This window comes from Equus przewalskii, chromosome 1, assembly GCF_037783145.1.
Source record: "Equus przewalskii isolate Varuska chromosome 1, EquPr2, whole genome shotgun sequence".
In the NCBI taxonomy this organism is placed as follows: domain Eukaryota; kingdom Metazoa; phylum Chordata; class Mammalia; order Perissodactyla; family Equidae; genus Equus; species Equus przewalskii.
The window spans coordinates 49,611,162-49,635,681 of NC_091831.1; the positions used below are offsets into that span (position 1 = coordinate 49,611,162).

The 24,520-nt window shown below is 40.6% G+C and overlaps 1 long non-coding RNA gene across 1 annotated transcript in view; it reads left to right on the forward strand.

Moving 5' to 3' along the window:
* The first annotated feature begins 2,547 nt into the window (after positions 1-2,547).
* The window catches only part of LOC139074141 (uncharacterized), an 88,016-nt gene continuing 66,043 nt past the window's right edge, over positions 2,548-24,520 (forward strand). The window contains exon 1 of the long non-coding RNA XR_011523654.1: positions 2,548-2,669. This is a non-coding gene — a long non-coding RNA (uncharacterized lncRNA). The remainder of the gene's footprint in view (positions 2,670-24,520) is intronic.

The window sequence follows — 24,520 nt, forward strand, 5'->3', positions numbered from 1 at the left end:
TAAAGTAAAGAATGCACTCTCTTAAGATAAGAACGTGTGCTTCCCCTTCTACCCCTATTCGTAATGCCTGGATTAGTTCCTTTCCCCACAGCAGGGTCATGTTGACCTTCTAACTTGCAAGTGAATATCTCTTTGAACTTTGATAAATATGTATCCTGGGCGTGTTTAATGTATGTTCTTTGTTCTACAAAGGTACAAGACTGTACTGAAAACCATACTTCCCCAGAATGCTTTCTTCCTTTCTGGAAAATGCCTTTCTGGGTTATAATCCTCACCCTGGCTCAAGTGAAACTCATCTTCTCTCTCTTACCTATGGAATGGTTATTGGTTATTTTGCGTTGATGTATTCTAGTACCAAACAAGTCTGTTGAAATAATTTTGAATTCTGACTCTGACCTCTACTCTGACCTTTGACTTTAGCTCTTGCTCCCTGCTTTAGATTATGCTTAAATTTGATCAGCACGCCATCTACATCTTCATCCAAATTATTAACAAAAATTGATAGTTTATAAGGATGGAGTACTGCAGTCAGGTTACTCTTGAGCCAGTATGCACAGTGGTTAAGCATAAGTGCATTGATATGAATTTGCTAGAGCTGAGGTCCTATCTCTATGAATTATTAGCTGTGTGACTGTGGAAGTTATTTAATTAATACATGCTTCAGTTTCCTCATTTGTAAAACAGAGAAAGAATAATTATATTCCCATAGAGCTGCACTGAGGATTAAATAGGAATAAAGCAGGCAAAGCATTTAGTTTGGTGACTAGCCCATAGTGATGCAGGTTCGGTGAGCCGAGGAGTCGAAAGAAAGATTTCTTGGACTCTCAAGATCTGGCAGTAGTGCTCTTTTATTTAGAGACTAGAATATCATGGGGACAGGACCCATGGGCAGTCAGAGCTTCTGCTGCCGCCACTTCTGCTGCCCCCACTGGCATGGGGACAGGACCCATGGGCAGGCAGAGCTGGTGCATGGGGACAGGACCCACGGGCAGTCAGAGCTCCTACTGCTGCCCCGAGTTGAGTGTTAGGGCTAATTTTATAAGGCATGGGTATGTGAGTCATCTCTTTACGAGACAAAGGAAAGAACATGAAAAAAAGTTAAAATGGTATCAGTGCAGGTGGGGTCTGGTCATTGGCTGATCCCATGATTTTTAGACAAGAATCAAATCGGATTAAGTAAAGGTCAGAAGCCACTACCCTAAATCAGTTACATGAGATTGCCAGACAGCAACCAACTTAAGTTCTTGCCTTCCTCATTAAGAGTTTCTAGGGATAAGGCCATCCCCCTTCTTCCTGGCACAGAGAGGGAGGCATCTTTACAGATAGAGGTTTCCCTTAGAAATGTAAATGTTTCCCAACAAAGGGGCAAGCAAATTCCACTCCTTGGAGCCTGCTTCTCATCTGTAGTTTTAAAATTAAGCAGCCTAAAAATCCTCATCAATAGGAAGTGTCCAGTGCCAACCAATCACCATTGCGTGAGTATTCTTTAGGCATACTTATTCAAGAAGTTACGTATTCTCTGCTCTGTACTCCAATCCAAACCACATTTCATCATTTTGCCAAAATAATATTATGATACTACTTGTCATATGCTCTGTTGAAATCCTCCCATCATACATATTTTATTAAAAATATTAACTCTAATGACATTCTTTCTTTCTTTTTTGTGCTAAGATCACCGTTGATACTCCAGAAATCTGAGCCCTGACTACTTTAAATGCTCCCTTTGAAATGCCCGTAGATGCCTTCTAATTTATTAATTAAAATTGTGTTAAAAATTTAATGAGAGAATGCATGTACACTTATCACCATGCTTGCCACATCCAATGCTTTCAAAAATAACTCATTGTAATTAAAAACATAATTCACAGTTTTGGTTTCTTTTTTTTGAGCAGCATTAGCTCTGAGCTAACATCTGCTGCCAATCCTCCTCTTTTTGCTGAGGAACAGTGGCCCTGAGCTAAAATCTGTGCCCATCTTCCTCTACTTTATACGTGGGACACCTGCCACAGCATGGCTTGACAAGCGGTGTGTAGGTCTGTGCCTAGAGTCCAAACCTGCAAACCACAGGCCGCTGAAGCAGAGGGCAGGAACTTTACCACTACACCACCAGGCAGGCCCCCATAGCTTATTTTTTAAAGATCACATTTGGTCGTCATGATTTCTCACAGATGTAAAGGATACCAAGACCCCTTTTTGGAGGAGGTGGTTAAAATGCCAGCCTGAGTTTACTAGTGGAAGGAATTGCTTGGGTTAAGAATTCTTTAGGAAAACAGCCAGGGAGTCCAAGGAGGGGCTGAGGGGATATGAGGGGAAGGGTCATTGTCAAGACGTGCGGCTGGCCTCAACGCCCTAGGGCCTAAGGAAGGCCTGCACAATATAAGAAAGGAGTCAGAGCCGCTCGCAAGGGCGAAATTAGGAGAGGCGTCACAGGCAGAGCTGACTCTTGGCGTCCCGCTGTCCCCGCACGTGGGGCAGCAGTGCGAGAAAGCCAGAGAGCAAGGCAGGACAGAGAGCCGCGCAGGCGCAGTGCCAAGCCGGGAGCCCACTCCCAGAAGGCACCGGGCTCCTGAGGACGCTGGGAAAGGCGCCTTCGCTTCTTCTGCTGATTCCGCCGTCTTATAACCAGCTAGCAACTGCTTTCCCCCGGGTGCTGGGGTCAAACAGTGGTGAGTCAAAACATGAATGAATGTACTTACAAGTGAATAAACATGCAGGGCTGATACTCAAAGGTCAGGCCCATCCGCTGAAGCACCGCTGCGGAGAGGGACCTGGCTGGCCTCAGGCCGCTGACTGCCCACACCTGGATCCCTGAGGTGCGGGTGGGACCTTGGCAAGAATCAAGGATGACTGAGCAACAGGAAGAAGGGAGTTGTATCAGCTGAGATGCGAAAAATGAGGGATGCAGGGGAAGATCAAAAGTTCAGTTTTAGTCTTGTAAAGTTTTTGTTGCACGTTAAAGTGTAGATGTCCAGTAAACAGTTGGATATAAGAATCTGAGGCTCAGGGGAGAGGTCAGGGCTAGAGACATGAATTTGGTTAGCAGGGTATAGATGGCATTTACAGCCATGAAATTGGATGAAGTCACCAACTCTAATTCTCTGATATTCCGTGATTGTTTTCAAAACCAGACTTTCCTCCTACAAAGCTCATACACACACATACAAGTTGGTTCTCTGAATGTAGAAACAATAGACTATCTGAAAAATGACTGTACTCAGAGCTCTGAGTGCAAACATATTAATCACTTTTATGAGGGCTTCCAAGTGTCATTTAATAAATTGTATGGTCCTCGTCCGCACTAAATGGAGTCCACTTTTTCTGGCAGCTTGGAAGGAAATAATTTTACATCTTGAAGGGTACAGTGGAAGACAAATTGTCATTCTCTTTTTCAATGTCAGTGATCTCAGTGGTTTTGTTGAATATAAATTGTTTAGTTTATTAATATGCTAGTCACCCTTCTAATAATTTGCCAATGAGAATGCTCACAATTATTTAAGTCCAAAACCACGTGTGAGGGCTAAAGCAGTAAGATTGTGCTTCTTCGGTCTGGGCTGCCAAGCATTGTGCTCCATGGAGTATTCTAGATTTTTCCCCACACATATTTATAGTGTTTTCCAAACTGGCTGATCATTACAATTGGTACAGGTGATTTTTGGGCCCCACCTTGAGAAACACTGAGTCAGTATGTCTGGGGTGGAGCACAGGAATTTGTATTTTTAATTAGTGCCCATATTTGGGAAATACTGATAAGCAAACAGCTTCAAGAAGCATTTGATTTCTTCTTTCTCTGCAGGTCTGCTTCCCAGGCCCTCTTTTTCTGCCCTATTACGGGGTATTTTTTACATCTGTTTCCCTTTTGCAGTTGGCAGCAGGGAACCAGAATCTGAGATGAGTGGGTTGGGTACGGAAGTACTGTGTTCCATTTGTGGGAATTCTTCTACCCTGACCCCAGAGTCACTCTTAATCTGGTCACTTTATTTATTTATTTATCTTTTTATTTATTTATTTTTTCCTTTTTCTCCCCAAAGCCCCCCAGTACATAGTTGTATATTCTTCGTTGTGGATCCTTCTAGTAGTGGCATGTGGGACGCTGCCTCAGCGTGGTTTGATAAGCAGTGCCGTGTCCGCGCCCAGGATTCGAACCAACGAAACACTGGGCAGCCTACAGCGGAGCGCGCGAACTTAACCACTCGGCCACGGGGCCAGCCCCTAATCTGGTCACTTTACATGAGGCTAGGTTTGTCTTTAGGTCTAAGCCTTTTAAGTTAGTAGGCTTCCAATAGGGTTTAGATTTAAACGCTATCTTAAGAGAAAAAACAGAAAAAGGAAGAGCCTTCCCGTCAAGCTGTGAATCCTGCCGCTATGGCACTCTGGAAACCAGACAGGATCATTTTGATATTTCGGGAAAAGGAATTGGAGGATAGACAAAAATAGAACAATTTTGAGGTTTTTATTTCTTTAAGAGGCTGGGCCAGGTCATTTTCTCCCATTCGAGGTAATGAAGTCCCTGAATTCCATCTATGGACTTCTTGGAAGTGTCTGTAGACCTCATGTTGGGAATCTCTGCTCTAAATCTGTTCTCCAGAGTGAAAATTTAACAAATATAGATCAGAGCATATCACTCCTTTGTTAAAACTCTTCAGTGGCTTCCTCTTGCGCTTAGAGACTAGACTCTTTTGACACTTTCCTTCCCAAAAGCCCTCCGTGATGTGACCCAGGCTTGCCTCTCTACCCTCATCTCATTGCTCTCTTCCTCCACTCCCACCATGCCATAGAGCCACACTGACCTTTCTGTGTTTACCTTAGGGCCTTTTTTTGTACTGTTCTCTGTGCTTGCAACATCTTCCCTCAGTCTTAGTGGGGCCGATTTTATCTGCATAGTTTAGTCTCAGGTATAATGTTGCCATCTTATTTTCTGTATAACATTTAGTACTAGCTAGTGTTCTTCTGTTTATTCATTTGTTTACTGGTTTATTGTGAGTCTTCTCACTACGGTGTAACCCATGGGAACAGGGATCTTATCAGATTCATCTACCAATGAAACAGCTATGTTTAGAATAGTGCTTGGCTCAAGGTGCCCACTTAATAAATGTTTGCTGAATCAATAAACGAATAAGCAAGAGAGAAACTGGCAGGGCCAGTAAGGACCAAATTCATAAAAGTAGTTATCTCAGAGATGGGGTTAGTGACATTGGAGGGGAGGAAGAAGAGGCTTGTGCGTTTTACTTTATGTTCTTTCCCACCATAAGAGGAGAAAAATGATTATGGGTGATTTTGTTTCCTTTTTGTGTTTTTATGTATTTTCCAAATTTTCTAGAATAAACATGTTTTACTTAGAAATTGGGAAAGTGAAATAAAATGTAAACAGTGATTATAGTTACTTATCAAGATTTACCCTGGCCTCCACGTTCCTGCATAAACACCGTTGCTTTTGTTTTCTACAAAGAACCTAGTCATCTATGTTGGTAGAAAGCCATATAGTAGAATATTTTCTGAATAGGTATCTCTCTGGGTTTTCTTGGACACCACTCAGGAAAAGCATAACATTTAGAGGGTCTTCATGGTTACTGACTTAAAGCCAAGACTGATCCTTGAGGTTAACAACAGTGGATATTCCAGCACTGGAAAATTTTTTGGATTTCTCCCAGGTTGGGGAGCACCCTGTGTGTTTAGTTATCTGAGTACCAGTCTCAGGAACCTTCTTTAGCCAAAGACTTTGCTTTCCAAATGTGATCTGAATCCCAATTGGAGAAGAGCCTTCTGTGTTGAAGCTGCTTCCTCTCTGTAAGAACCTGCCCCCACTATACAAGTCTCCTTCTATCAGAATCTAACCCATCCTTCCTTCCTCAGATAAGAAGTTAACTCTGAGATGAAGAGAAACTTGAATCGTATATACCCCTTCATTAGCCCTATGTCATTCTGCTTTATGAATGTGATCTTTACACGTCTATTCTTCTCCCGAGATATTGATGGCAAAGACCAGTGCATTCAATAAATATTAATTAATGTGACGGTTAATTTTGTGTCACCTAGACTGGGGTATAAGGTGCCCAGATATTTGGTTAAACATTATTCTGGGTGTTTCTGTGAGGATGTTTTTGAATGACTTTACCATTTGAATCTGTAGACTGAGTAAAGCTGATTACTCTCCCCAGTGTGGGTGAACCGCATCCAGTCGGTTGAAGGTCTGAATAGAACAAAAAGGCTGAGTCGGAGGGAACTCCTCCTGCCTGACTGCTTTCAACCTGGGACATCAGTTCTTTGCTGCCTTTGGACTTAAATTGAAACATCAGCTCTTCCTGGGTTTTAAACCTGCTGGCATTCAGACCAGAACTGTTACACCATTGGCTCTCCTGCTTCTTAGGCTTTGAGGTTCAGACTGGAACTACAGCATCAGCTCTCCTGTGTCTTCAGCTATATGTATTATCCTGTTGGTTCTTTTTCTCTGGAGAACTCTGACAAATACGATAAACAACATCCTATTATATGTCAGGCCCTCGGCTAGGAGTTGGGTTTCCTAGCTCTCTAGCCTAAAAGAGATGATAGGCTAACTTTAATGTGGTAATTGTTCTAGTAGAGTTACATACCTACAAAATGCTGTGAGACCAAGGAAGGAGTACCTAATTGCGTATGGAGTTGAGAGGGCTTCACTTAAGAGTTGACATGAGCAGGGTTGTAAAAAATGACACCAGCTTGAGAAGATTGAAGAAATTGAACTACTGATACATCTGACAACATGGATGAATCTCATAGTCATAATTTTGAGTGGAATAAAAATCAGACACAAAAGAGGACATGAATAAAGAGGTGATGGACATCCTTAAAAAACAAGCCCTTTATGTTGAACTTGAAAGGAAAGTATCCAATATCTCATCATTCACTGTGATGTTACCAGTGATTGCCTAGTGTATATGACACCTCAAGAGGATCAGTTGTCGACATCCCCCTCCTCTATGTGACAAAATCGTTTTTCAACTATAATAGTAAAAATAATTATTTTCTTGATTTATTCTTTGGTTTAAAAACAATAAACAATTTAAAAAGAATACATTTCAGTTTTATAGATATTATTAAAATTTAGCAAAATATTTCACGTATGAACATTTGCCCTTACCAAAAAAATTACAGTTCACCCTGTTTCATTATTTTACATGTTAAATGCAAGTAGAATCTCCAAATGGTCACATAGAGTTACAGAATTGAAGTAATGAGTTCTGTTTGTCTTTACAGTCACTGTTCTATCATTGTTTTACTTTGAATCCACTGTTTAAATATCGAATATTTAGTACCACAGAGGTGGAGACAAGAACTATTCATGAAGCAAGCTTGAATGATTCTGAATTGCTAAGAACTTGCTCTCTGAAATGAATGCATGTAACTGAGTCTGTGTGTAGTGGGCTAACTATACAAGTAAAGTTCATTGAATTAACTTCCACATAGAATAAAATGTTTATGAAGAAAAAGTAATAAAAATGTGCTAATTTGATACTTACATGTATTACTAAAACAGCAATAATTGCAGCAGTTGCTTAGAACGGCAGTGCTCAAACATTTTAGTTTCAGGACTTCATTGCACTCTTACAAATCATTGAGCTCTTTGCTTTTGTTTATGTGAGTTATATCTATTGATATTTATCTTGTTAGAAATTAAAACTGAGGAAAAATTTAAATATTTGTTTTAAAATTAAATTTCCATCTTGAAAATACATCATAAATCCTTTGCATGTTAACATACATAATAGACATGTATAAAAAATAATTAACTTTCCAAAAGAAAAGTTAATGATGAAAAAAAAGAAAAAAAGAAAAGTTAATGATGAGTGACATTTTACATTTATGCAGCTGGAGTCTCAGAGGTGTTTCTGCATCCAATCTGTTGCAGTACATTGTTCTAGTTGAAGTATGTGAAACAAAATCTACTCTCATACAAATATGTAGTTGGAGAAGAGAGGGTATTTTAATAGCCTCTTTAAATAATTGTAGATATTCTTCTTTGATACTATACCACAACTTGACAAGAAGTAGTTTCTTACAGGTTAGTTATAATGCGTTTTGAAACCACATAAGTGGACATTTCCTACTCTGTTACGTTAAACTCTGTTGGCAGATCTTACATTCTAAATGAATCTTTTTACTCATACATGACTTTGTAGCATTATGTGTTAGTGATTTGGAAAATATTACTTCCTTGAGTTAATGCAGCTTTTCTAAATGTTGACACATTTCATTTTATAATAGCAAAAACATCACATTTGTTAATATTACCAGCAATCTCATCAGAATAGTCTGTAAGCCCACAGAAGCTTTCAAATTCACAGAGCAGACATACTATATTTCCAACATTCAATTTTGGTTTAGAAGCTCAAATTTTAGGTAGCAGATATTTAAATTGTTTTCCTTGAAGAGCCAGGCTCACTTTGTTCGTTTTCAAGAACATGCCTGCTAAGGCACCAAGTCTGAATAACTAGTCTATCAGTTGTTTTTTTCAAGTCAATCTGGTGTTCCACAAAAAAAGTGGCTAGATCAGCTCACAATTCAAATAATCACTAAAGTGCTTTTCCTTGAGACAGCAGAAACGCTTTATTTTTCTTTTCATCACACAAAAAAGATAAGTGCTCAAGGGTCGAGATTTAATAAAATGTTTATTGTTTCGTTAGGGATCTTCTTACGTAAAACTCGGTTTTTGTTATTGTTGTTAACTATGAGTGTGTAGTCGTGAGGAATACAGTGTGTACTAGTATAGTTTGTGCCACTGCCTTGACTTGTGCGGACAAGTAAGCAGCTTTACTCATGATTGTTTCTGGACCATCAGTGTAGGTAGTCAACACAGTGAGAAAGCAAATAATATTTTGTATTATTATGAAGATACTTTTTTATCCCATAGACTCCCTGAAAGGGTCTCAGGTTACTCCAGATCTGTGGATTATGCTTGAAGTTTAGAACTTACACCAACAAAAGATGTATTTTCTAGGTGAGTATTTTATTATGACATTGTTTAGAATTTCCAGCACATGGTAATAAAGTACAGACTGACTTTTAGTCAGTTTTATTATTGCTTTTACATTCTTCACAGAAAATATACCCTTTTATTGTCTGCTGCCAGGGCAGACTTTCCCACTGCTCTGCCCAAGGTATACTGTTGGATGTTTTATATATATGTATATTTTTCTAGAATTGAGTTCTTTATTATATGTACTTATTACAAATATTTTCTCCCAGTCAGTGGTTTGTCTTTTCATTCTCTTAGTGGTGTCTTTTATGAACAAAAAAATCTTAATTTTAATGAAGTCTAATTTAGAAATTTTTTTATAATTTGTGCTATTTGTGCTTTTTGTGCTTAGTCCAAGATTACAATCCTGACGTAAATCCCACTTGGTCATAATATATTATACTTCTTGTATCAAGGAGAAAACCCATATATAGTCTTCCCAACAGATGCAAAAATTTCTGCTAAAATTTAACAATTTTTCATCAACTTTCAGTAATCTAGGAATAGAAGGAAACTTCAAGGTTATGCTGATGTTATAAAATGAGTTGGAAACTCTTTCCTCCTCTTTTCTAGTCTCTGGGAGAGGTTTTTTTAAGATTGGTATTGTTTTTTTCCTTAAGTGGTCAAAAGAATTCACTGCTGAAACTATTTTGACTGGAAGTTTTCTTTGTGGGAAGGTTTTTAATTAAGGATAGAATTTCATTGATATTTAATTTCATTCAGATTTTCTATTTCTTCTTGTATTAGCTCTGGTAAGTTGTGTTTTTCAAGAAATTTGTCCTGGGCTGGCCCGGTGGCGCAGCAGTTCAGTTCACTCATTCCGCTTTGGCAGCCTGGGGTTCGCCGGTTGGATCCCGGGTGCGGACATGGCACCACTTGGCAAGCCATGCTGTGGTAGGCGTCCCATATATAAAGTAGAGGAAGATGGGCATGGATGTTAGCTCAGGGCCAGTCTTCCTCAGCAAAAAGAGGAGGATTGGCAGCAGATGTTAGCTCAGGGCTAATCTTCCTCAAAAAGAAAAAAAAAAGAAAAGAAATTTGTCCATTTCATTTACATTTTTAACAGTTTTATTGAGATATAATTTACATTCCATAAAACTCTTCCATTTAAAGTGTACAATTCAGTTTTTTTTTTTTGAATATTCTCAAAGTTGTGCAACTATCCCCACAACTTAATTTTAGAACATTTCTGTTGCTCCAAACAGAAACTTCATGCCCATTTGCAGTCATTCCCATTTCTATTCTGAGGCCTAGGCAACCACTTTCTGTCTCCATAGATTTGGCTTTTCAAGACATTTCATATAAATGGAATCATATAATATGTGGTTCTAGCTTCTTCCACTTAGTATAATGTTTTTAAGGTTCATCCATATTGTAGCATGTATCAGTACTTTGTTCCTTTTTTCTTTTTAAAATAAATTTTTGTTGATGAGTGTAAACTATATACAGAAAAGTGCACGTATTTGAAGCACAATAAAAATTTCTAAAGTAAACGCTTCTGTGAAACCACCAGACACATCAAGAAATAGAATATTACTAGGACCACAGAAGCTCTCTCATGTCTCACTCACAGCTTTACCCCTTCCTTACAAAAAGCCAACATCCTTAGCTGTAATACCATAGATTAGTTTAGCCAGGTGCTAAACTTAGTAAAAATGGAATCATGTAGAATACATTATTCTGTATCTGTTCTTAATCAACAGTATTTTTTTTAGAGCAATTTTAGGTTCACAGCATAATTGAGAGGAAGCTACAGAGATTTCCCATGTAGCTCCTGCCCCCACGTATGCGTAGCCTCCCCCGTTATCAACATCACTCAATAGAAGGATACACTTGTTACTAAGGATGAAACTGTGTTGACACATAAGCGCCCAAAATGCATACTTTACTATTAGTAATTTACTATTACCAATACATATTACTATGCATTATATAGGTACACTTTTCGTGTTGTGTATTCTATGGGTTTCTACAAATGTATGATGACATATATCTATCATTATAATATCATATAGAATATTTTCACTGCCGTAAAAATATACTTTGTTCTTTTTTATTGCTGATTGTTATTCCATTGTATAGATATATACTACATTTAAAATTTTTATTTATTTATTTATTGAGAAAGATTAGCCCTGAGCTAACATCTGCTGCCAATCCTCCTCTTTTTTGCTGAGGAAGACTGGCCCTGAGCTAACATCCATGCCCGTCTTCCTCTACTTTATGTTGCGACACTTGCCACAGCATGGCTTGCAAAGTGGTGCCACGTCTGCACCCGGGATCTGAACTAGCGAACCCTGGGCCACTGAAGCAAAATGTGCAAACTTAACTGCTGTGCCACCAGGCTGGCCTCTATGCTACATTTTTCTTTTTTTTTTTTTGAGAAGGATTAGCCCTGAGCTAACTACTGCCAATCCTCCTCTTTTTGCTGAGGAAGCCTGGCCCTGAGCTAACATCCGTGCCCATCTTCCTCTACTTTATATGTGGGACGCCTACCACAGCATGGCTTTTGCCAAGCGGTGCCATGTCCGCACCTGGGATCTGAACCGGCGAACCCCAGGCCGCCAAGAAGTGGAACGTGCAAACTTAACCGCAGCGCACTGGGCCGGTCCCTATAGTACATTTTTTATCCATTCATCAGTTGTTGGACATTTGGGTTGTTTCCACTTTTTGGCTATTATGGATAATGCTGCTATGAATAAATTTAAGTACAAGTCTTTGTATGGACATTCATTTCTCTTGTGTAGATACCTAGGAATGGAATCATTGAGTCATATGGAAACTATGTTTAACATTTCGTGAAACTATTTTCAGAAGTGACTTGCACCATTTTACATTGCCCCTAGCAATATGTGAGGGTTCTAATTTCTCAACATTTTTGTCTGCACTTGTTATTTTCTGTTTTTTTTTTTTTATTATAACCATCCTAATGTTTTGATGTGGTATCTCATTGAGGTTTTGATTTGCATTTGCCTAAAGACTAATGATGTTGAGCATCTTTTTGTGTTTATTGACTATTTGCATGTTTTCTTTGGAGAAATGTCTATTGAAATTGGTTGCCTATTTTCTCTTGTTAACTTCTCAAAGTATATTTATTGGATCTCTTTTGGGTGCATGTGACAGAAGCCACCTCTACCTCTTAAATGAAAGAACAGAATTTATTTTGAGGATGGTGTGGAGGAGAGAGATTCATGGTATCCAAGGGCAGCAATACAATAGAAACACAGGAAAGACTGGACACAAATACTGGGTACTGGAGAATACCCAGGGAATCCTCTATCCACTGTTTATCTCTCCTTCTCGGTTGCTTCATTCTTCTCTCTCCTTAAGTTCTGGCTTTCCGTTTTCAGGCCACATGGCAGAAAGCCGATATTGCTAATTATTTTTAGGTTTTCCTCTCTTCATTTTAAAAGAGCAGTCACACAGATATCTCTTAGTCATACTCTAATTTCCCAAAGAAAAGATTCTAATCGTCCCAACATGGTTATGTACCCACCCCTAGACCAAACAACTATGGCCAAGAGGGTGGTTACCCATAGATAACCATGTGGATCCAGGGCAGAGGTTGGCAGCTATGGCCTCTGACCCATGACCTGTTTTTGTACAGCCAGTGAGCAAAGAATGGTTTTTGCATTTTTAAAGAATTGTAGAGGCTAGCCCCGTGGCTAAGTGGTTAGGGTCGCATGCTCTGCTTTGGCGGCCCAGGGTTTCGCCAGTTCAGGTTTGGGTGCAGACATGGTGACGCTCATTGGGCCATGCTGGGGTGGTGTCCTGCATGGCGCAGCCAGGAGATCCTACAATTAGGATATACACTAATGTACTGGGGAGGCTTTGGGGAGAAGAAGGAGGAGAAGGAGGAGGAGGAGAAGAAGGGACGAGAAGGGGGGAGGAGGAGGAGAAGAAGAAGAAGAAGGAGAAGGAGAAGGAGGGGGAGGGGGAGGGGGAGGGGAGGGGGGGAAGAAGTTGTAAAAAAAGCTAGCAAACAAAGAAGAATATGTGACAAGGGTATATGTGGCTAGAAAAGTCTAAAATATTTATTATCTGACCCTTTACAGAAAAGGTTTGCTGATCCCAATCTAGGGGGAGGGGAGCAGTTTCTCCAGAAGAAGGGTGAGATGAAGTTGTTTGCTACCCTAATAGAAGTCTGTAGACCACAGGATATTAACAAATGATCCCATGTTCAGCATACTTGGGAAACCAGAGAGAAAAATTTTAAAAGACTTCTGTACTACAAGACTTCTTTTAGTATAGGCTAGAATAAGCCTTTTCTTATTCTACACAAGACTTTTCTTAGTATATGCTAGAAAACATTATGAATCTTCTTTTTTTTTTTTTTTTTGAGGAAGATTAGCCCTGAGCTAACTGCTGCCAATCCTCCTCTTTTTGCTGAGGAAGCCTGGCCCTGAGCTAACATCCATGCCCATCTTCCTCTACTTTATACGTGGGACACCTACCACAGCATGGCGTGCCAAGTGGTGGCATTTCCGCCCCTGGGATCCCAACCGGCAAACTCTGGGCCGCCGAAGTGGAACGTGCGTACTTAGCTGCTGCGCCACTGGCCGGCCCCTTCAAGAATCTTCAAGAGGAAGATTTAGTATGTTCTATTTCCCAAACGTGTTTGCCCATGAAACCTTACCCTTCCTCCCCTCCAAGGAATTAGTATTTTATGGACTGTACTTTGGGAAACATAAGCTATCACATTTACTAACGTGGGCTTTATTTCTAGTCTTTCTTTTTTTTTTTTTTTTTTGAGGAAGATCAGCCCTGAGCTAACATCTGCTACCAGTCCTCCTCGTTTTGCTGAGGAAGACTGGCCCTGAGCTAACATCCATGCCCATCTTCCTCTACTTTATATGTGGGACGCCTGCCACAGCATGGACAAGCAGTGCCATGTCCACACCCAGGATCCAAACTGGCAAACTCCGGGCCGCTGAAGCCGAACGTGAGCACTTAACCGCTGCACCACCAGGCCGGCCCCCTCTAGTCTTCCTTGAAATTGATTTCAACAAGGACTATGTGCTAGGGCTGTGGTACTGTGTGCAATGGAGGCTCCCAATGAATAAAATAAATTGTCTGTCTTCAGGGAGTTTTTAGTCTAGTGAAGGAGACTGATAAAAACACAACCCAACAAGCTATTATGAGGGTACAAAGAGTGCTATAAAGGATAACATATACTATCTAGAAACAGAGAAGGGACACTTCCTCAGCCTTGTAGGGTAGGAGTGGGGATGTCAGGAGGGTTTTCATGAAGACATAATGGCTGAGCTGAACCTTAAAGATCAAGCATTAAAATTTAATTAGGTGAAAAGGGAGAACAAAAGATGCACTTTTGCATAGAGGCAGATAGAGGCAGCGGCATTTGATAGAATTGGATTATTTTAAGAGTAATTGAGTAGAACTCAGTGACTGGATATAGGAGATGAGAGAAGAAAAGGCACAGAAGATAACTCTGTAGATTATGGGTTGGACAATTTAGTGGGAATCCATAATGAATTCAGTTTTGGTTCTGTAGGGTTTGTTGTCCCACAGGCCATCCTACTGGAGATGTCCTGCAAGGGTTGGACATAGGAGGTTAGAGTTCAAGAGAGAGGTCTGGGCTGGCGATGAAGATGAAGGATGCATCACCGTACAGATGATAGTTAAAACTTTGCCTATTTTTAAATTAGGTTATTTGTGTCCTTAATATTGAGTTGTAAGATTTCGTTATATATTCTGGATACAAGCCCCTTACCAGATATAGTTTTGCAAATATTTTCTCCCAGTCTGTGTGTTTGCTGTCTTTTACTTTCTTGATGGTGTTGTTTTAAGTCCAAAACCATATTTCTGTGGTTTTGGCTAATGCTGTTTCTATTATCACTGCATAATTCTGTGTAGTTCTGAAACTTAAGGAGGTTTAGTTCCTTTAATGGGTGTGGCGATATGCCTGCAGCTGCCTCCTGGATCCCTGGTAAGGGCTCTTCTTCTTGTTGCTCTGCTGTATGTTTTGTGAACAGAGCCTGTGGGAAGTAATTTTATGTTGGGAAGACTTTTATAGTCCACCTTAGCTTTTTGCTGGGACAGGAATAACTTTGAGGTCATAGCTGTTTATATGCCGATCATGCCCAGATCTACACGTCCAATATTTACTGGTCATCAAAATCAGCTGGGGATTCTAAAAGTCCTAATGCCCAGGCTGCAGCCAAGACCAATTTAATTAGGATCTCTGGGGGAGGGAAGGACCCAGGCATCAGTTGCTTTGAAAGCTTTACAGATAATTCCAGTATTTAGCTGAAATTGAGAATTGTGATGGTAGAGTCCCCTCCTGGACTTTGTTTCTTCATTAATTCAACAAATATTTATTGAAAGTCAGCTATGTTCTAGAGAAACTGTTAGGCGCTGAGTATTTAGCGGTCAATAAGACAGAAATAGTCTCTGCTCAAAATGTAGCTGGGAAAGACAGATGTTAAACAAAATATTATATGAATAAATCATTTAATTGCAGCTGTGAGCTTTGTGTCTCATAGATAGCTCCATTCAGATTTCCTCAAGTTCGTTGTGTCAAAAACTGAACTCTTAATCACTCCTAAATCATTTCATCCTCCTGTAGTTTCTAACCTGATTAATGGCCATTTCAGTGACTAAGCCTTGATATTTGCCCCTCTCCTCTATGTTACTGATCGGATGATCAGTAACTAGGTGTGCCATTTCTGCCTACACATCATATCCTGTAACTGCTCTTTCCTCTCAACCCCCATCGCTGTTGCCTTAGGGCAGGTCCTCATCATCTTTTGCCTAGATTACTGCAGTTATCTGTAACTGGTACCCCTACTTTCAGATTGGTTCTCGTCCAATCCAGTCTTCTTAATACCATCAGAATGATTGTTCTGGAATGCAAGTATTTAATGGCCCCTCATTACTTATAAGATGAAATCCAAGCTCTTTAGGGGCCAGCCCAGTGGTATAGTGGTTAAGTTTGTGTACTCTGCTTTGGCAGCCTGGGGTTCACCACAGGTTCGGATCCCAGGTGCAGACCTAGCATCACTCGTCAAGTCATGCTGTGGCAGTATCCCACATGAGGTAGAGAAAGATTGGCACAGATGTTAGCTCAGTGTCAATCTTCTTCCCACCCCCCCCCCCCCCAAAAAAAATCCAAGCTCTTTCACATGGCCTTCTAGGATCTGCCGACTTTTCTAGCCTTATCTCCAACATGAAACCCACCATCCCCCTATGCCAAGTGTTTTGGTTATCTATTGCTACATAACAAATCAATCCAAAACTTAGTGGCATAAGACAACAACCATTTATGACCTAGGAGTCCCAGAACATCATTTCTCCTGCATTTTATTGATCAGGCAAGTCACTAAGACCAGTTCAGGGGAGGGAAATTAGACCCCACCTCTCACTAGGAATAGTAGCAAAGAATTTGTAATGTCTCTAATCTATCATACCAGGTATACCATGTGTGTTGAACCATAGGTCTATTTTTCTCTGATACCATTCCATTTGCACCTTTCCCAGTTCCTCAACTTGGCAGATTCATGCTCTTTCACACTTAATTCTGGTGTCACAAAGCCTTTCTTGAATAGGAGGTTACCTTCATGTTGTTTTTTCTATGACTTAGCATTCATTGAGTACAAGGCAGTATGCCCTCAATAAGAATAAACCAAGGGGCTGTCCCCATGGCCGAGTGGTTAAGTTCATGCACTCCGCTTTGGCAGCCCAGGGTTTCGCTCGTTTGGATCCTGGGCACAGACATGGCACCACTCCTCAGGCCATGCTGAGGCGGTGGCCCACATAGCACAACTAGAGGAACATACAACTAAAATACATAACTGTGTACTGGAGGGCTTTGAGGAGAAAAAGGAAAAGTAAAAAATAAGTAAGTAAATTAATTAATTAAAAAGAAATAAACCAAGCTCTAGCTGATGGGCTAGGAATCCTCCAAGCAGAGTTGATCCTTCTCTCTTTTGTGCCGTGACTGTATATTATATTTATGCCTACATCACATTTTTTGGCAATTATTTATGTATCTGATTGCTCTGCTACTGGATTGACCTCCTCAAATTCTCTGATTTAATCCACATTTTCTCAGTTTCAGGTAGCCTAAATCAGTGTAAGCAAAAAAAGGAATGCATGGGAGGAGGGCAAGATTTTTTGCTTCAGGATCACGAAATTGATTTTAAAAAGCGGGGTGGTGATAGTCGTATCTGGCATGACAGGATCCATGCAGCAAACAATGCCAAGGAGTCTCATTCTTACCCTCCTTACATTCCCTTTCCACTCCCTCTTCTGTCTTTCCTCTCCCTCCTCCTCTTTCCTCTCCTTTCTCTTCATTTCTCCCTGTGCTTCAATCTGTGTGGTGGCTTCCTTTATTTCTACTGCAGACGTTGTTCCTCACGTGATAGATGGTTTGGCCATGATGGTACTAGGTTTCCAGAATGGTGCCCCCAGAGGCAAATGGCAGTCTTTCCTGTTAGTTCTAGATGAAAATTCCTGGGAGGAAGTGCTCTGATTGAGGCCAGGGAGATGGAGGACTGTGGTTGGCCAACTCTGTGGTGTTGCAGAAAGGCTTGTCTGTTATCAGAAAGATAGTGGAGAATTGTCCCAGGTCAAAAACCATAGTGTACATTGCATTTGTCTCTGTTTCCCAGTTCTCTGTGGACTTATTGGCACATAGGAGGAGTTTCCTAAATGTTTATTGAAAGAAATGAATGAATCCTTGACTTGAAGTGTCTCCCTCTCTGACTCTATGACACTGTCTCTCAGAGGTCTCTCTTTTTTTTATTGTTGAGGAAAATTCGCCCTGAGCTAATATCTGTGCCGATCTTCCTCTACTTTTGTATGTGGGTCGCTGCCACAGCATGGCTGATGAGTGGTGTAGGTCTGTGTCTCTGATGCAAACCCGTGAACTTGGGCTGCTGAAGCAGAGCACACCGAACTTAACCACTGCGCCATGGCGTCAGCCCCTCAGACTTTTCTCAATGACTATAAAAGTCAGAGATTTTGCTATTTAACCACTTCATGGCCACTCTGTGTGAGCCTGCCTTAAAGATACTGACACATGAAAGAACGTGATTAAAATACTAAATCCCTAGGCTTTATTTGAGTCCATCTTCTGTCTGTGTTTACTAGGTCAAGAAAGGTTTAGTAAGTGTGATGTGTCTTTGTGAAAGATCCCTCAGGCAATCGAAAAGCTTCAAGGTGAGTCAGTGCTGGGGTTGAGACTGAAATGCAGCTTTGAGTCCCAGCAGGTCATTATTACCAGCAGCATGTGCTTGCCTTGAAAGCTATGGCAGTTTCTGCAAACCTTATCAAAGGCAGCAGTCAATCCACAACTCCTCCCAAAGGCTGGTGATTGAGAAAAAGCTTTCTGAAGATTATTCTTCACTCACTGTGTTCAGAGAGATGGGAGAATTTCAAAGACCCATCCAGATTTCATTCTCACCAGAGGTTATTTCTTTTGTCACTAGTAAGAAGAAACAGTCAGAATCTTATGGAAAAAGAGAAAGAAAGGCTAAATGATTTCTGAAGCTTCATATCTTCCCAGAGTAATTCTGAGCCCATCAGCCAGGGCCTGATTCATTTTCTTTTAGGACACGTTGCCTGTGCTTGGTAAATACTAAGTCATAGACAAAACAACATGTACTACCCTCCTATTCAGAGAAATGCTGTACCACTGGCATTACCACTGGTCTCTCACCCCAAGGGATCCCTGATTCATTCAAGGCACTAGGATGGTGATAAATAAACCAAATCCCTGCATTTAGTGCCTTTTTTTTTTTCTGATGGAAGACACAACCAACCTTGTAAACAAATACTTGGAAATAAATACACACATGAGATAGTTTCAGTTTATGATAAATGCTATAAATGTGATTTATAATGTGTTAAATATGATAAGATTTAGGGCAAACTTTAGGGATGATGGCTGGAGAAGACCTTCTGAAGAGGTAACATTTGAGCAGAAACCTGAATGGTAAGGAGTTGATTATGTGAGGGTCCATGGAAGAAGGAACACCAAATGCCAGAGAGAGTCAACTTGATATGTTCAAGAGATGTGAAGAAGGTCCTTAGGGCTGGAGTAGACTGAAGCTAGGGGGAGAAGGTAGGCAGGGGCCAGACCATGAGGGGCCTTGTGGGCCAGTCAGAGACTTTGTATTTTATTTTAATTGCAGTGAAGGATTTTAAACAGGTCAGTTGTGCAGTTAGGCTCATGTTCTTTATCTGTGCTGTCCACTATGGTAGCCACTAGCCTCATGTGGCTATTCAAATTTAAATTAATTAAAATTAACTAAAATTTAGTTCTTTAGTTGTACCAGACACATTTCAAATAGCTATACATGTGACTAGTGGCAACCATATTGGACAGTGTAGATAAAGAACACTTCCATCATTGCAGAAAGTTCTGCTGGGCAGTGTTGTTCTAGAGAGAGGGGAAGCAGGAGACCAGTTAGGAGGCTGCTGTTATAGTTCAAGGAGAGACACTGATGGCTTAGATTAGGGGCTGTAACAGTAGAGATGGTGAAAAGTGGTTGTGCTTAGGGTAGAGTTTGAAGATGAAATCAAACAGGATTTGCTGATGAATTGTTTATGAGGGAATGAAAGAAAGAGATGAATTAGTTATGTTTGCAGGTCTACTGTGGGGGAGGCGGTAGAAGGATTAGAAATGTTTACATGCGGAAGAAATACATCTCTGTTGGCTCAACAGGATAGAACTCATCCTTCACCTGTAAGAGAGCAAGAGCTTTTAAAAGTCACTGAGATAGGGACGGCGTGGTGGTTAAGTTCGCTGCTCTGCTTCAGTAGTCTGGAGCTCTCCGGTTCAGATCTCAGGCATGAACCTACACACCACTTATCAAGCCATGCTGCGGCAGTCATCCCACATATAAAGTAGAGGAAGATAGATACATGACCATAAAAAAAAAAAGGCTGCAGGAGTTGGTGGGGGAACTGGTGGATTTAGGAACTTGTAAATGCCCGTGATTGACTAAAGTGGTGGAAATCATTCTCAAGGAACTTTGGTCACTGCTGTGTCAGGCACATGGGTATCCTGCAAGTCTCATTTCTGATTTCAAAGAGAAGATCATCTTTTTCAAGTCTTACCCAAGGAAACTTTTCTTTGCTATTAAAAAAATTATTTTGTTTACTTTTTCTCAAGTTGACAAGTTCAACCTGACACTGCAGGTACTGAAGGTCATTGACAGGAAAGACTTGGGCACTGGGGGGCTGATTATGCACTTTGATGGGAAATTAGTAATTTGCGAACTGTAGGAGCAAATATTCTAGTGTGGTTCCTTGTTCCTGTTCATGAAGGAATTTATTTGTAGAGAATAAGTCTGCACTGGAGAAGGATTCACAAGGTCAAGTCTTGTGAATGTTCAGTTGACTCCATAAGGACTCTGTGATAGACAAACCATTTACCATCTTTGGGCCTTCATTTTCTGTAAAATGAAGATTAGAATTCCCTGTTCTACCTGCTTTATATAAATATTATGAGCTTTAAATTAGGTGGAGATAATCATGATAACACTACTTGACATTTATTAAATATTTATTATGTGCCAGGCACTGTTCTAAGCAGTGTGATGAAGCTAAGATAGACACTGTGCTAAACTTAGTGGCTTAAAACAACAACAGTTTTATTTACTTAGGATTCTGTGAGTCAGCAGTTTGGGCTGGATTCCGCTGGATGGTTTTTCTGCTTTTCTCGCCTGTGGTCATGCATGTGGCTGTAAATTATCTAGCAGTTCTGATGGCTTAACTTGTGCACTCTCAGATGCCTGGCAGTGGGTGGTAGCTGTTAGCTGATTGGTCTAAGGGACCTCAACTGGAACAGCTTGTCTCTCCTCCATTGATATCTCATCTTCCAGTAGGCTAGACCAGGCCTACTGGTCTACTTACATGGTCTAGACTACTTACATGGAAGTTTCAGGTCAGAATTCCAAGAGATGAGAGAAGAAGCTGCAAGGCTGATTGAGTTCTATGCTTTGAAGTCCCACGTATTACTTCCTCCACATTCTATTGGTCAAAGCGAATCATAGGCACAATCCAGATCCAAGGGTAGGGAGATAAACGCTACCTTTTTTATAGGATAAGTGGAGAAATCACATTGCAAATGGGCAGCCATACAAAGTTAGGAGGAGTTATCATAGTTATCTTTGTGAAGAATCTATCATGCTTGTCAATATATAATCTCATCTTAGCTGCACTGCAACCTTGTTACCCTCACCAGACAGATGAGGAACCTGAGGTACAACAAGGTTGAGTAACTTGCTCAGAGCCAGAGGTCATGCTCTTTTTTTTAATGATCTTCAAAATAGAAATCACATTATGATAGAGATTACTTACGTTTGCCTATGTCCAGTTCCCACCTTCTGGGGCACTATGAAGTATAGTGATAGACTATACTTCCCATCCCTTGTGATTTAAGTGGGGCCATGTAACTTGTTCTGGGCCAGTGGAGGCATTTAACAGCAGGTATAAATTCTTCATCTGTCATCCCCTACCTCTGTGACACTAGAAACCAAGGGTTGAAATGGTGGAACTATACGATAGAAGTAGACTCGAGTGCTGAGTTACCATTCAAAAGGAAGCTGCCCTGTAGAGCTGCTAGACCTACAGCAGAAAAGAAATAAAATTGGATGTGTTAAGCCACTGAGATTTTGGGATTTGTTATTTCGGTGAAGCCAATTCGCTCTTGACTAATACAAACCTCACTATATTTCTCTACTTGTAAAGTAAATCTATAATCTGATAAAAATTTTAATTAAACAGGAAAGAAAAATTTAAAAATCACTCCAGGTCCTACTACCCAGGGTCAACAATTCTTAATCTTTTGGTGAAATTCACTCCAGATAATTCTTTTTGTATAAAAATACATACCCAGGGGCTGGCCCGGTGGCGCAGCGCTTAAGTGTGCATGTTCTGCTTCTCGGCAGCCTGGGGTTTGCCGGTTCAGATCCCGGGTGCGGACATGGCACTGCTTGGCAAAAGCCATGCTGTGGTAGGCATCCCACGTATAAAGTAGAGGAAGATGGGCCTGGATGTTAGCTCAGGGCCAGTCTTCCTCAGCAAAAAGAGGAGGATTGGCAGTAGTTAGCTCAGGGCTAATCTTCCTCAAAAAAAAAAAAAAGTAAAAAATAATACCCACCCAATTTATATAAATAGGTTCACACTCTCCAAATTTCCTGGAAACCTCTTTTTGTTATCAAACAATATAGTTTCAAAATAGTTCTTGGTTAAGTAATAGAGACCTATGTAGGAAGCTCTTTCAAATATATAATATGCAAAAGGAGGGTTTTTGAGAACACATAGTATAGGGGTTAAGAATATAGGTTCTACATCTGAATGCTTGAGTTCAAATCCTCACCCCATCACTGACTTTGAGAAAGTTACTTAATCTTTCTATGGCTCAATTTCTTCAACTGTGAAAGTGGGATAATAATAGTACTCACTTCACAGTGAGAATTAAGTAACATATGGGGGGGCCCATGGCTGAGTGGTTAAGTTCGCACGCTCTGCTTCGGCGGCCCAGGGTTTCACTGGTTCAGGTCATGGCACCGCTCATCAGGCCATGTTGAGGCGGCATTCCACATGCCACAACTAGAAGGTACCCACAACTAAAATACACAACTATGTACTGGGGGGATTTGGGGAGAAAAAGCAAAAAAATAAAATTAAAATAAGATTTGTGAAACACTTTGCATGGTACCTGGCAGAGAGTAAACACTCAATAAATGTTAGCTATAATAGCAAGGTAACAAATTTATACATTCCACCTAGATGTGCAAAGAAAATATAGCTTTTTTACTTCCTATAAGAGATCTTTCTTATAACCCCCTGCTAGAAATGAGAAGGCTGCTCTTGGGAGTGGAAGAAACCATGTTATCTTCTGGTTTTAAAAGACTTCCAAGGAAATTTCAAGGGATTTAGGAGTGCTGTGTCAGGAACTGGAGCCAAAAACCAAATATTAGAACAAAAGATGCTCCTAGTGCACTTTCACTTAGGAAATTACAAGGGTTTCAGGAGCTCTCTGCCAGGAACCAGGGGCAGAGACCAATATATATCTTTTCTGTTATCTCACAGATGGTTTCTCTGTGCAGGCAAAAAGCGTATGAGGGCTCCTGGTAACAGGGGAAGTTACATGATATCTCTCTTAACTTGTCTTGCCATGGGATGGATGATTTACTTTGCTTTGGCGTCCACTGCAGGAGAACTAGTTTCATTTGATCTTTTGGTGAACAGTGGTATCTACTGCTGTCTGGTGGTGACTTGACATTGCCTGCAGTCATTGAAGGTCTTGACCTTGTAGGCCAACTTTTCCCAACTCCAAACCTCTGCAAGTTCACTGGTCCTTCCAGCCTCTCCCTAGACCCTTACCAGGGCACACAGGAAATTTATAGATTTTTTGCATACCATGCATAGACCAAAGGGAGCAAAGGGCACTGCATCTCCTTCTACTTTTGCTCAACCCATCCACCTTAACTCCTTGCCAGAGGGTGGCAGAGTCCCTTGCATGGAGACCTCATTCCAGAATTCTAAATGGGGAGTGGGTCAAAAACTCCTCTGATTTTGGCTTTTTATTCAAACCTATGTAATAATCCCCTGCCCTCCAGGCCAAAGTCAGTTGATGTGTCAGACAGCTTACTATCCCCACCCCTTGTCCATGATTTCCCAGTGCTGATTGGGGCAGGCTTTCTCCTTCATCTTCTTGTCTACAGGAGACTTTGCTTATACTACTAAGCCTCATCACTCAAATTTAATGACAGGGAGATAAAATCTCTACATGATAAAGAAACTATATGGCTCTTGATATGAGAGCTACAAGTCAGTTAGGAACCAGAGTTAATTATGAATACAAATAAATTTATTTAAATTCTCAAATATTGCCGCATTATAATGTTATCATCATTATCATTATGTAGGAAGTGCTTCTTTCTTCCTCCATGCCCTTCCACCTTTCTCTTGGACTTACATTTCCCACCAAATTCTGGAATTTGTATCAGCTTTGCCTGTTAAAAGACAGTCGGAAGGCAATCCACCTGCTGTTTGCCTAGAATGCAGGAAATGAGCATCATACCATATGGGCTCTTTAACACACACCCACGTGGCCCGAGGCGGAAGCAGCAGATCCTCTGGCAACTGTGGGCCAGGCACCACTGGGGTGGCGGCTTCGATGGGGAATAACACATTTAAAAAGTCTTCATAATTATACTTTTATCCCACTGATACAAAATTAATTTTTGGTCTTTCTATTGTCTATAAACTGACCCAGGATCTCTCTCCTTCTCTCTCTGATTGTCCATACTATACATAGCCCTCAAATGAACAATAAATGTTTATATCAGTGGCAGCTGCATAATTAAGACTCTCAACCAGCAATGCTAACCTTACATAGATTGAATAAAAAACCTGTCTAAGTATGGGGTCAGGGGCTGCCACTAAGACCTCTCTTAACTATGTGCTAAAACCCCAAATATCACACTTTGGTATTTATTTCTTTGGATCAAGACATGGTATTTGTACCTGTATATAAATGGGTTTACCAGA